The following is a 13,185-nucleotide window of genomic DNA, read 5'->3' on the forward strand; positions in this document are numbered from 1 at the left end:
AAATTAGTCCTGTTGGTCCTGAAAGGGAATACAAAGAGAAATACAGCCATTAACAAGTTGAACAAACAAAAGTTTGTTAGTAGAAAATACTGAAAGGAGGTCTTTAGGTCTGATTGAACTTCTAGGCTTGGTTTCTATGAAGTGGTAAGAGAGGGATGGTTGGACTTTTAGGCTGTGTTTACATTTGAAGGGTGGGGGGGGACAAAGACATAAAAACACCAATCATCCATTCATCCAACAAAGCTTTATCGCACATCACAACTCTGCTGGGAAGCAGCACATTTAAAGGTTATTGATAGTGTCGGTGGCATTAGATAGAGCACAGAAAGGCTGAACACTCAAGTGCAGCTCTCCTCCACAGTACCACCAGTGTTGCCTCCTAGTGTCTTCCTTGCTGGTTTCATGCCTCTCGCTCAGGCAGTAGGGAGTCTAGAGAAGTGACCTCCTGTCTCAAGACATGGTTTATAATTCCTTGAAATGACAAATTCATGCTCTCTTTCAGGGTGCCTCGGAGGCAGTGGGCTGCTTCAGGATGAAGATGAACATCTCTTTCCCAGCTACTGGCTGCCAGAAACTCACTGAAGTGGATGATGAACACAAACTTCCTACCTTTTATGAGAAATGTATGCCCACAGAAGTTGCTGCTGACGCTCTGGGTGAAGAATGGAGGGTTATGTGGTCTGAGTCAGTGGTGGCAATGAAAAACAAGGCTTCTCCATGAAGCAGGGTGTCTTGACCCTTGGCTATGTCCACCTGCTGCTGACTTCTACAGAGCAAGGAGGACTGGAGAAAAAAATGTAAATCTGTTCAGGGTTGCATTGTGGATGCCCATCTCAATGTTCTCAACTTGGTCATTGTAAAAAAGGGGAGAAGGATATTCCTGGGTTCACTAATACTACTGTGTCTCGTCACCTGGGGCTCAAAAGAGCTAGCAGAATCTGCAAACTTTTCAATCTCTCTAAAGAAGATGATGTCCACCAGTATGTTGTGAGGAAGCCGCTACACAGAGAAGGTAAGAAACCTAGAACCAAAGTGCCCAAGATTCAGTCTTGTTACCCCATGTGTCCCCCAACACAGGTGTTGGCATATTGCTCTAAAGAAACAGTGTACTAGGAAGAATAAGAAAGACGTTGCAGAGTATACTAAATTTTTGGTCAAGAGAATGAAGGAGGCCAAACAAACCCACCAGGAACAGATTGCCAAGAGATGGAGGCTGTCTTCTCTGAGATTTTCTACCTCTGAATCAAGTCAAAAATGAGATTTTCTGGGGCACCTCAGTGGCTAGGTTGGTCAAGCATCTGACTCTTGATTTCGGCTCAGGTCATGATCTCACGGTTCATGAGTTCAAGCCCCACATCAGGGTCTATGCTGACAGCACGGGATTCTCTCTCTCCCTGTCTCTCTTCCCCTCCCCTGCTTTTGCTCACATGCTCTGTCTCTCTCTCTCTCTCTCTCTCTCTCTCTCTCAAATAAATAAATAAATAAATAATAAAAAATGTTAAAAATGAGATTTTCTAAGAGTAACAAATAAGTTAGATATTAAAAAATGACAAATACATCTTATTTGGTACCTTGCAACTTAATTAAGGAGTATTTTCCACTATGGTGAAACAAACCAGAACCCACATTTGAAAGAAAAATTCTCTACCCGATGTGCAATATTTAAAAAGTCATATATAGAAATGCCTGACCTTGACCAGTCAGTTCCTCATTTCTCACTTCACTGTCTTTATCTTATGCATTACCATATTTATGCTTCCATTTGAGTCTCTGTGGCTTAAGGCTGCATTTGATTTTTTTCTTAGCTCCCTTTCCTGCATAATGTTTTTTTTTTCATACTTCTCTAGGCTATGTGATTCTGAGTTAACACCTTCCATATAACATTCCTCTCCAGACACAACCCAAACTCTCATCTTGGAGGGCAGTTCCTGCTCAGACTGCCAATATCACTGGGGTAAGTTCCACACACATTCCACACCACTCTAACAGCTTTTATCACTTGTCCAGTATGATAGTATTTGTATTTTTGTCCGCCCATCACTCTTACTCTCCCTGCTTCTTCTGGTAACAGAATCCTACATAGGAATTACCAAATGATGCAATAAGCTTTATGGTCACAATGGACCAGAGTTTACAATCTATTTTTTAATGTCTGCCAGAGTCATGTGAAAAAAGATAAGAAAGGATCTTATTTATTTTCTGAATATCTCAACCAGTTGTATGCTTCCTTCATTTAAAAGAAAAGCATAAATGGAAATATATAACACACTGAGTTTTTCTCTTTTTTTGCTAGAGAAATATCTACAATGTTCTATGTGCATACTGTGACTTCAGGGCAAGTGATCCTCAAGTAGTTGGGTTTTTTTTGTTTTTTTTTCCTACAAAAAAGTGTACATAGTTCACAACATTTTGTCTCTTTTTTTTTTTTAATTTTTTTTTTTTTAACGTTTATTTTTGAGACAGAGAGAGACAGATCATGAACGGGGGAAGGGCAGAGAGAGAGGGAGACACAGAATCGGAAGCAGGCTCCAGGCTCTGAGTCATCAGCCCAGAGCCCGATGCAGGGCTCGAACTCACGGAACGTGAGATCGTGACCTGAGCTGAAGTTGGACGCCCAACCGACTGAGCCACCCAGGCACCCCTTCTCTCTTTTTTTTAAATGTTTATTTATTTTTGAGGGAGAGATAGAGCACAAGTGAGGGAGGGGCAGAGGGAGAGAGGGAGACACAGAATTTGAAGCAGGCTCCAGGTTCTGAGTTGTCAGCACAGAGCCTGACGCGGGGCTCAAACTCATGAACCGTGAGATCATGACCTGAGCCCATCTATTGTCCTGGCATAATTTTAACAATGCCACTTTCAATCTCAGAAGAGTTCCAAAGTAGTTACTTCAACTAGATTAGATACAAAAGGGATCTTGTGAAAATAGAAGATAATTAGAGGTGCCTGGTGTCTCACTCGGTTAAGTGTCTAACTCTTGGTTTTGGCTCAGGTCATGATTTCCCAGTTTTGTGGGTTGGAGCCCCATGTCGGGCTCTGCAGTAATAGTGTGGAGCCTGCTTGGGATTTCCCTCTCACTCTCTCTCTCTGCCCCTCCCCGGCTTACTCTCCCCCCCCTCCCTCTCTCCCTCCCCCTCAATTAAATAAATAAATAAATATTAAAAACTACAGGATAATTAAATGTTGAAATGGGGTGGGGATATCAGAAAAGGTTATGTAATTTTCTTTACTGGACACTCCTAAAATTAATAGTCAGCTGAAGGTTCTAAGAAAATTTGTCTATCCAGAGGGTGGACAATGAATTATGTTTCTGATGCTGTCAGAAACACATAAATTTCAATAGAGGTCCTGGGTAAACTGATAGTCATAGGGATATAAGTTCATGTTAAATAATTCCAGAAGTTCCTAATTTATGCTAGAATTATCTTAACATTTGGCCTAATGTCTTCCTTAGTTATGTTCTTGATTTTTTTTACATTTATTTTCTCAAACCGCAGGTAGGTATCAGAATCTACCCAGTGTCTCTAAAAGTCTCTGAGTTGTTCTCACTTACCTGTCATATTTTCAGGACCCCCAGGAACAAGTCACAGAGGTTGTTCAGGCAAAACGATCCAGGAGTTAAAAACAACATGGAAGGCTTTCACCGCCCCTTGGCTTCTGATCCAACAGCTTTTCGCTAAAACTATCTTCACGGGTGTCAGAATAACACCTAGCTCATACATCCTACTTCTTGGTGCTTCATTTCATCCTATTGCTTAAATAGAAGCTCCTGCCTTCTTGGTTTTTGTGGTGCAGGCTGCTAACTGTTCCCCAGTATCCGGTCTCTCCCTTCCCCATGGTGATCGCGCCTTTCCCCTCTATTCCACACTTTGTTGCTGGTAATGTGGCTGCCAGCTAGAGATTAAGCACATTTGCTAGCCGCCCAGGCTTTAACTTTTTAATGTAAACAGAAGGTGTGTATATTATTTCCACATTGTTTGCTGAAAGGAAACTTCTTGCCCTGGACTTGTCCTCTTTTTCCTTCCTGAGAACTGTAAACAAGATGTGCCAGCCACCCAGCTTTGACCACGCAGATAATGACAGTGCTCTAGGGCTCTGCTACCCAAAGTATAATCCTTGGACTAGCACCATCAGCATCACCTGGATCCTTTTTATTTCTTTATGATGATTTTTTAAGTTTTTTTTTAATTTTAGTAACCCCCCCCCCCCCAACGTGGGGTTCAAACTCATGATCCTGAGATCAAGAGTCACATGCTCTTCCAACTGAGCCAGCGGGTAACCCCCTTACCTGGATGCTTTTTAGAAATACAGAATCTTGGGCCCCATTCTAGGCCCACTGAATCTGCATTTAGCAAGATCCTCAGGTGATTTAAATGCACATTAACATTTGAAAAGTACTGCTCTAGTAGAGGATGATGAATCAACAGGATAGAAGGAAAGTAGGTCTCAATTATTTTGTTAGAGCACAGCTGTCTCCTCACCTGGTCTGCCTACCTGTAGACTATTATGAGAGAGCAGATAAAATTGTATCTTATTTAAGCCATTGAATTTGCGGGTCCCTTTTTGACCTCTACCCTAACTTATATGGTTATTATTCCTTGTAAGAGCAAACCTCCTTTTTAAGCCTGGGCTGAAGTCTTATGGAGAAAGAGATAAGAAAGGATATTTCTTGGGGCGCCCGGGGGCTCAGTTGGTTGAGCGTCTGGCTTCATTCAGCTCGGGTCATGATGTCACCCTCCGTGAGTTCATACCCCGCGTCGGGCTCCGTGCTGACACCTCAGAGCCCAGAGCCTGCTTCAGATTCTGTGTCCCCCTCCCCTGCTCGCGCTGTCTCCCTCTCTCTCAAAAAAATGAATAAACGTTAAAAAAAAATTAAAAAGAAAAGAAAGGATATTTCTTTTCTGAATATCTGGAGTACTCACTCCACCCCTTAGGAGAGCACCTATATTTAACTCAATCTACGGTTGATTTATCTGGGACTGGGAGAGTGGGGAGTGCTCTTACCCCATCCTCCAGAGTATCACTCTGCACATTGCAATGATCATTTTTGGTCTCCTTGAGGATGCTGAGTTAAGAAGTTCAATATAAATATTAAATGAACTGAATACACAATGTCTCCGGAGATGGTTTCATTATTTTTTTTCCAGAAGACCCAAATTCTAACTAGCAGCATTAATCAAATAGACCACATTCATCTTAAAGTACATTAGGGCAAGCATGCTCTCATTTTAATATATAGACTCTCAGACACTATTTAATTTAACAACCACCATTTCTTCTTACTTCTTCCTTTCCATCTCTAGTTTGGTAAATGTGTTCTCTAGACTTGCAATTCTCCTGCTTTAATCCAACAAATATTTACTTAATGCCTCTGAAGTGCTAAGCATTATATTAAATGCTGGAAAAACAGTAGTGAATTAGATAAAACAGATCTGGTCATGTATAGCTTACAGTCTAATTGGGCAGAAGACCAATGAACAAGTAATTACACAGCTGAAGAATGTTAAGAAATGGAAAGTACTTAAAATACTTGCAATAATGTTCATTGACTGAATAAATGAAGAGATAAATTAACCATTAACACCTTCACTCCATGACTCCATGGAGATAAAGAGCACAGTTCCTTTATTTTTCCGTTTCTTGCCTCCCTCATTGCTTTGGGTTCATATTGGTCTTTGGGCCTGTGCAAGAGAAGTTGGATAATTAACCAGCTAAAAATAAGGGCTTACAGTTAATGGGCATGGAAAATGACTGGAAAGGAACTTGGCAAATGGAGATAGTTGATTGTGGCTTATTTTATTCTTTTCCTTGTCATTAAAATATTGATTGTACAATACATTAAAACTGGGAATAAAAAGGGCATGTTTGTGTGTGTGTTAATCTTCTTTATCATTTTATAAGGGAAGTGTGGTTGTATTTCCTGTGCAATACCAATATCTCATTGGGGGCTACTGAGACTGACTAATGTCATTTTCCTTCTTCTTTCCTTCCTTCTTGCCTAATGCAAGCAAGCCACTGTGATATCCGATTTCTAGTATTTGGTCTATAAAGGGCCCGTCTTTTCATTTCTCTATTGCCAAACAAAGGAATTTTACATGTTATCTCCACCTACCTAATATTCACATCTGGTAGTCTTCTCTGAGGGCATTAAGGTCTTTTGTACAACATCACTGATCTTCCTTGAAAATCCATGGATAATAGTGGGGTGCCTGGGTGGCTCAATCAGTTAAGCATTCAACTCTTGATTTTGGCTCAAGTGGTGGGGTCGAGCCCCACATCGGGCTCTGTGCTGATAGTGCAGAGCTTGCTTGGGATTCTCTCTCTCCCTCTCTCTTTGCCCCTCCCCTGTGTACTCTCTGTCTCTCAAAATAAAAATACAAACTTAAAAAAAAAAAGAAAACCCATGGATAGCAGATAGGACAGGTAGTGGAGTGGCAATTGACAAAATAAAGAGGAAGTTGCTCAGGACATGAGATAAAAACTGAGACAAAACTGTCTCTATTGGATAGCCCCTTCTGAGGCTAGAGTTCTGCCCAGGGAAAACCCCCCTGTTGATCAATTGCAGACTAGGGAACATCCCCCAAATTAGTGGCTTAAAATAACAATAACCATATTTTTGCTAATGACTCTCCAATTTGGGCAGGACTTGGTGGCAGCAGCTTTATCTCTGCTCCATATGGTTTTTGCTGGGATGGCTCACCTGGGCTGGATGATTTCAGCTAGCTTCACTCACATGTCTGAAGCTCCAGCTGGGGTGGCTGGAATGGCCAGGGATGGCCAGGCCGATTTCTTTCCATATGGCTTCTCTTTCTTGTAGGGTACATGGACTCCTTTACATGGTGTCTCAGGACTCCCAGAGAGTGAGAATACAAGCTTCAATGCTTCACAAAACTTGGTGCAGTGTTATTTCTGTTTCATTCTCTTGGTCAAAGCAAGTCACAAGGCCCTCCCAGATTTAAGAGAAAGGAAAACAGACTGCTTCTAGATGAGAGACCCAGCAGATGTGTGGGAATAGGAAGTGTTGTTGCTGGCCGTGTTTGCAGATAATCTACAACACAGTGTCACCCTCAGTACTGAAAACCCACTGAGCATCTACAACCATTGTGAAGATTACAGTGGAAAGGGGAGATCAATGCCACCAATGGTGTGGTGTGTAAGTAGAAACATGAAGTTACGCTACTCACCTTTAAGATTACGATTATGACTACAACAGCTATAAGGTTTAAAATGTGTTAACCTTGAGGTGCCTCGGTGGCTAGGTAGGTTGAGCATCCGACTTCGGCTCAGGTTATGATCTCATGATTTATGAGTTTGCGCCCCATATCGGGCTCACTGTTCTCAGTGCAGAGCCTGCTTCTGATCCTGTGTCCCCCTCTCTCTCTGCCCCTCCCCCGCTCGTGCTCTTCCTCTCAAAAAAAAAAAATTGTGTTAACCTTAACAAGTTAATATCACATGCGATACTCACATCAACCTGTGTGGCTGGTGTCATTTCTTAACTTACAAATGAAAAAACTGAGGCTTTTTTCTTTATCATAACTTCTCATCTAACCTATATTTTCTTAGTACTTATGTGTATGAATATGTTTTGGTTCATTTTATGTATTCTTATAAGCTGTCCTAACCATGAGATGGATATATAAATAAATCAATAGTTTGGTACATAAATTGTGTTACTATTTATCTATTTTAAATCAGGTTCAGGTTTAATGACTTGATGAATATTGCATACGTAATGCGAGACAGAACCTAACTCAGTATGTATCTGGACCCAAAGACCTAAAATAAGAAAATCCTAAGTGTATTCTCCATTTTAGATTTTCTTAAACTCCTGGGTTACACAAGGCTCACATGATTATTAAACACAGAGAATATGGAATATACTAAGTAATTTTATAAAGTAATATCTTCTTTCAACTTCAGTTTAATTGAATTATATTCAGTAGATATTTATTAAGTGATTGTGCAGGGATCTGTGTGCTTGGAGCACATCGGTGCACAAAACAGATATTTTTGCTCTTGAAGAACTGAGTTTCTAAAAATGGCATCTTGTAAATAGAAAAAAAAAATCATTTCGTTGTGTGAAAAAGGATTTGCAAATGCACTTGTGTAGGAGATTGAGTATGAGTTTACAATGATGATTTTATTGTATTATTTTTTTGTTAAAAAAATGATGTCAAAGGAAATTGAACTTTGGCCTGTGTTCCCAGGGATCAGTGTGAGCTTTACTCTTGGCAATAGTTCTCTCAGCCTTGAACTCCTCTGGACATTTGAGTCATAGCAATGATTTTTACACATACTGACAATTCATAACCTAAAGATTTCTTCATGTCTCCTACCACCACTCTGTCCATTTTGGCAGAGCCTGAGAAGAGATTCCCAATGTTTCATGATAACCTTTCATTTTATTCTTATCCTCCAAAGTTGAATGCAGATATAGGCTGAAGTTCAATGAACATTCAGTTGAGGATATAGATCTGCCATTTAGGTGATGTCTTTTATCATCTCACCATCTTATTTATCACTTTTTTTGTCACTGTTTTGCACTTGATATAAAATTAGAAGGACAAATGCAATAAACTATGCATATAAGAGAATAAACAAAAATGGTCGTCATCCTGGCAAGAGACACCACCATTTGAGAGTTCAAGTCCTTGCTCATTGGGTGATGTGTAGAAGTCTAAAATTAGCTTAGAACTATCATTTTCGGAGTGTCAATGTGTAGTGTATCCAGTTTCATACATTGAAAAAAATACCAATTTGAAAATTTGAGGACCACCTTCATAAGAACTGCTCGTGATCCCAGAGTTCCTACAATTTGGCTAAGAAGGCCAGACAGATACTGTAAACTGAGAGGTAACAATGCAGGGCAGCATAGGACAAAAGCCAAATAAATGATATAAGGGCTAATGGATGGGGCAGGAAACAGGATATTTTGATGCAGATGTAGTACTAGGTGCTTGAAAACATTGTATCATCTAATCCTCCTTACAATGGTTTTACTGATTAGAGAAACACAAGAGACATTAGAAATGCTTATGGAGACATGATTAGAAAAAAATAAATCCAATCAATCTAACTTTAAAGCTGAAATTATTAACATTTGAATTGATCAACAATTCAAAATGCACTGAATTCCATTGAATTGAACATTTTCCAGGTCTAACTTTTTCATAAGGCTTTGAAGATACCATAAAGGAATGTACTTGGAATTAGAAACACCTGAGCTTAAACCCTGATTCTGCCATTTTCCAGCCCTTTGGGGAAGTAGGTTTTCATATCTTTAAATAGAAAGGATGATTGATACTCATTACATATAGAGCCTATGGGCTTAACGAGACACCTTGGTGAATGAGACGTACAAAGTGCTTGGTAAAGAGAAGGTCCTGAGTAAATGAATACAAAGAGGAACCTGGCATGATTGTTATTCCCATTCCATCTGAGTCTGGAAACAATAGAAGAAAATGAATAGTTATCCCAGTCTGGTTCTTACATGTTCACAGGCTCAAGAAGGAGCTTGAAATAGTTTTCTAAATGAGGTTTGGGAATTCTTTGTGGATTTTAATTACCCATCCTATTGCTGGACCTCATTAGCGGACATAATTGAAAACTGACTCCGTGTAATAAGGACGACTGGAATCCCCAGCTCCAAGGCAGTTACTTTGGTGTTCCACATTCCCCATTCTCTCAGAACACACCCGCAGCCACCCCTCAAACACATCACCTTAGAAGTGGGGGAGAAAAAAACTGAAATTCTTCCAATGCTGTATTTCCTGTGATTTCAGCCCAGGTAGGAGCTTTTGTTTCATTTCATGTTTTTGTAACAGGTGGATAAACAGTGGAAATATAAAAGGCCTTGAGAAATTCTTGATATCGGCTTCCTTAGAACCTGTATTCTTAGCAGAGGACATTATTGCCAAGGAGGTAAAAATTGGTTCTTGGAGAATGAGACAACCAGATACTACAATGGTTTGTGTCCCTGCCCAGTACATAAATAGGTAAACAGTATATCTGTAGTATTAAAAGTTTCCAGGGGGGCACCTGGGTGACTCAGTCAGTTAAGCATCCGACTTCCACTTAGGTCATGATCTCACAGTTTGTGAGTTCAAGCCCCGCATCAGGCTCTGTGCTGACAGCTCAGAGCCTGGAGCCTGCTTCACATTCTGTGTCTCCCTCTCTCTCTGCCCCTCCCCCACTAGCGCTCAGTCTCTCAAAAATAAAACAAAAACATTAAAAAAACTTCTTAATTAAAAAAAAGTTTACAGGGAGGGGGAAATTAGGAAATAAAAAAAGTCTAAAAAGGCTCCTTAAGGGACATGATAATGAAAAAAACAAATGTTCAGAAACACTGCCTTTGAGAAAACATAAAAATTCCCTAGGCTCAGCTCTGATTCCAGGAAGAAGACAGGAGACAGGACTATGCTAGGTACTCTATTCAATGATGGCAATTTCCGTGGTTCCAGTTCATCATGATAGTAGTTAAAGAGGAGGGCTGTGGGATGCGTTGCTTGGTTTGAAGCCCTATTCAGTATATACAGCTGTGTGATCTTGAGCTAGCTAACTTTTCTGCACCTCATTTATTGGTTTCATTTGTAAAATGACTATTATAATACCTGACACTTAAGGTTGTTGTGAGGGATATAGGACCCAGGCTATATTTTAAAAAAGAGCCAGCAGATGAATGAATGAATGAATGAATGAATGAATGAATGAATCAGCAGAAGCCACTTCTGCCTTTATGAAAGAATTCTGGTGCCCTTTAGTCCAGATTCTCTAGATGAACAAATCTAGGCAACATCCTCTTTGTTTAATTTTGAGAATTTTTTGAAAAATATAGAATATAGAAAAGAACAGACATAATATATATTTCCACAACATGAAAATATACGTTAGCATTTTGTCATATTTCCTTTTGTCTTTTTTATGCGTAAAAATTTTCAATTACATAAAGAATACATATATATGTATATACATACACACACATACATACACACACACACACACACACACACACATATACACACATGTTCCCTCTGGCCCTACCATTGTGAATCAAACCTTTAAAAAGTGCCTACTACCTGCCAGGTATAATTTCTTTACAGGTTTTCTTTCTAAACAGGTAGCCTGAGAGTCTATCTGGCCAAGCATGATCTTCTACCTAGATAGGTAAATATCTTCATTCAGGTTAAGACCCCAATGACATTTTCTTCATTAATTGAAACTGTTTCTTGTGTATCTACTGTGTGGGTGATGTTTTTGAACTGGGAGAACTGTAGCATCAGGCCCAGAAGTCAGCTTTTCAAAATGAAAATCCGGGTAGCCATAAGACAGGGACCACGGGAACAAGCGCAAACTGAAAAACATTATGCACCTAAGGCACTGTCTGATGGCTGTTATTGTTTAAACCCCTTCTTTTACATAGCAGAACGAGAAAGAGGCCAGAATGGGACCCTATACATCAGCTGGACTTCATACAGAGGACCCAGATATTGACCAATCAGAACGAGGCCCTTCCAACCAATCAAGACAAGGTTTTTTTCTTTTTCTTTCCCTCATTGGCATATTGTGCGGGAATGGGAACCTAAGGGAAGTTTCTTTACATAGGTAGGACATCCCTGCTGTTCTAGGAGGCCAGCATAACTATTTTGTTATTTTTTTTTTGTTATTTTTTTTTATTTTTATTTTTTTTAATTTATTTTATTTTTTATTTTTTAATATATTAAATTTACTGTCAAATTGGTTTCCATACAACACCCAGTGCTCATCCCAAAAGGTGCCCTCCTCAATATCCATCACCCACCCTGCCCTCCCTCCCACCCCCCATATAACTATTTTGTTATTGTTGTGTGTCCCTTCAGCTCAAGCTCTAACGCCAATAAAACCTTGCATGTGCCTTTGATTTTGGGGTCCAGCCTCATTTCTAACGTTGTTGTTGGTGACAGTTGGAGTGAGGGGTAAAATCAAGTCTTCCAGTTTGAGGTGGCAGTCCAGATGTTTCTCACAAATGCTAATAAATAATCCACTTCCCATACTAATAACAAATCCAACGGTGGCATTTGCAGATGACTCAGACTTTGCCTTTACAGTGTAATCTCAGCAAAGGAAGATGTGAGCTGCTGGTTTAGGATCAGACCTGGGAACCACACTGGTTTGCACACTGGCCAGGAGACCTGGCAGTGGGGAATTCTGTGGTTAGCAATTGCCTGGGAGGCAAAGGAGTCAAAGTCGTGAGTCCTGAGTGAGGCAGCCCTTGGAAACGCTGGGTTTGCTTGGGTTCCTCAGGCACTAGGCTGTGACCCAAGGGACTGGAATCTTTTGTAAATAGCAGAGGGCCTGACTGCCCTGTCCTCAGGTGTGGTTATTTACTAATCCAAACGTGGATACAAGGAGACAATTTGTTTAGATAACAGAGGTTTGCAAGATAATGGCCACTGCCTGGAAAGGCGTGCTCTCTCCTGGGGGTAACTCTTAGATCTTGGAATTTGGCTAAAAGGAGGAAACAATATGTAGTGCTCTTGCAGAGGTCTGGAAAACAGAGCTGTGGAGTGCCCCACATGGTTTTAATTATGGCCTGAATGGTTTTTCTTTCTTTTTCTCTCTCTTTACTGTAAAAGCAAAAATAAATATTTTAAATGTTTTCGTATAATCCACTAAACTGTTAAGTATTGATATTAACAATACCACCTACCATGTATGAACTGCTTCTCAAGGCCAGGCTCATGGTAAGGCTACTCTCACAATAGCACCGAGAATGAGAAGGAGGTATCTCCCTTCTACAAATGAAACCATTTCACTAATTTACAACATTCGGACTACGTTTTCTGAGGCTTTCCTGTGTGCTAGGTCCTGTGCCAGTGCCTCGGAGTCTACAATCTACCACAACTGACAAGGGGAAACGCTGTAACTCAAAGACATTTTTATTTTGCTTGCTGGAAATTGGTGGAGGAAAAGAGAGGAAAGAGCCAGTACATAGTACTGGCTTTTTAGCACATGTCAAAAGGCAGGGGAGGGGGGTGGGGGTGGGTGAAGGTCTCACTAAGTTTGTTTCTATTTCCAAATGAATTCCTGGGGTGGGGAGGGGTTGAGAAGGGGAATATATGAAGCTAAATGTATTTGTAGAACCTGCAGAGAAAAAACTCCCTGTTTAGAACTTCTTTCTTTTCCTGGGTAAGTTTCCTAGTGCTTGGTGCT

At 40.4% G+C, this 13,185-nt stretch overlaps 1 long non-coding RNA gene and 1 pseudogene across 2 annotated transcripts in view; both read left to right on the forward strand.

Moving 5' to 3' along the window:
• The first annotated feature begins 532 nt into the window (after window positions 1–532).
• On the forward strand, window positions 533–1,258 carry LOC122227432 (annotated as a pseudogene).
• An 8,440-nt stretch (window positions 1,259–9,698) lies between these two features.
• LOC122227547 overlaps window positions 9,699–13,185 on the forward strand; it is a 50,409-nt gene continuing 46,922 nt past the window's right edge. For both annotated transcript variants that reach the window (XR_006206110.1, XR_006206111.1), the window contains exons 1-2: window positions 9,699–9,784; window positions 11,417–11,525. This is a non-coding gene — a long non-coding RNA (uncharacterized LOC122227547). The remainder of the gene's footprint in view (window positions 9,785–11,416; window positions 11,526–13,185) is intronic.

The sequence above is a fragment of the Panthera leo genome, chromosome C1, assembly GCF_018350215.1.
Source record: "Panthera leo isolate Ple1 chromosome C1, P.leo_Ple1_pat1.1, whole genome shotgun sequence".
NCBI classification, from domain to species: Eukaryota; Metazoa; Chordata; class Mammalia; order Carnivora; family Felidae; genus Panthera; species Panthera leo.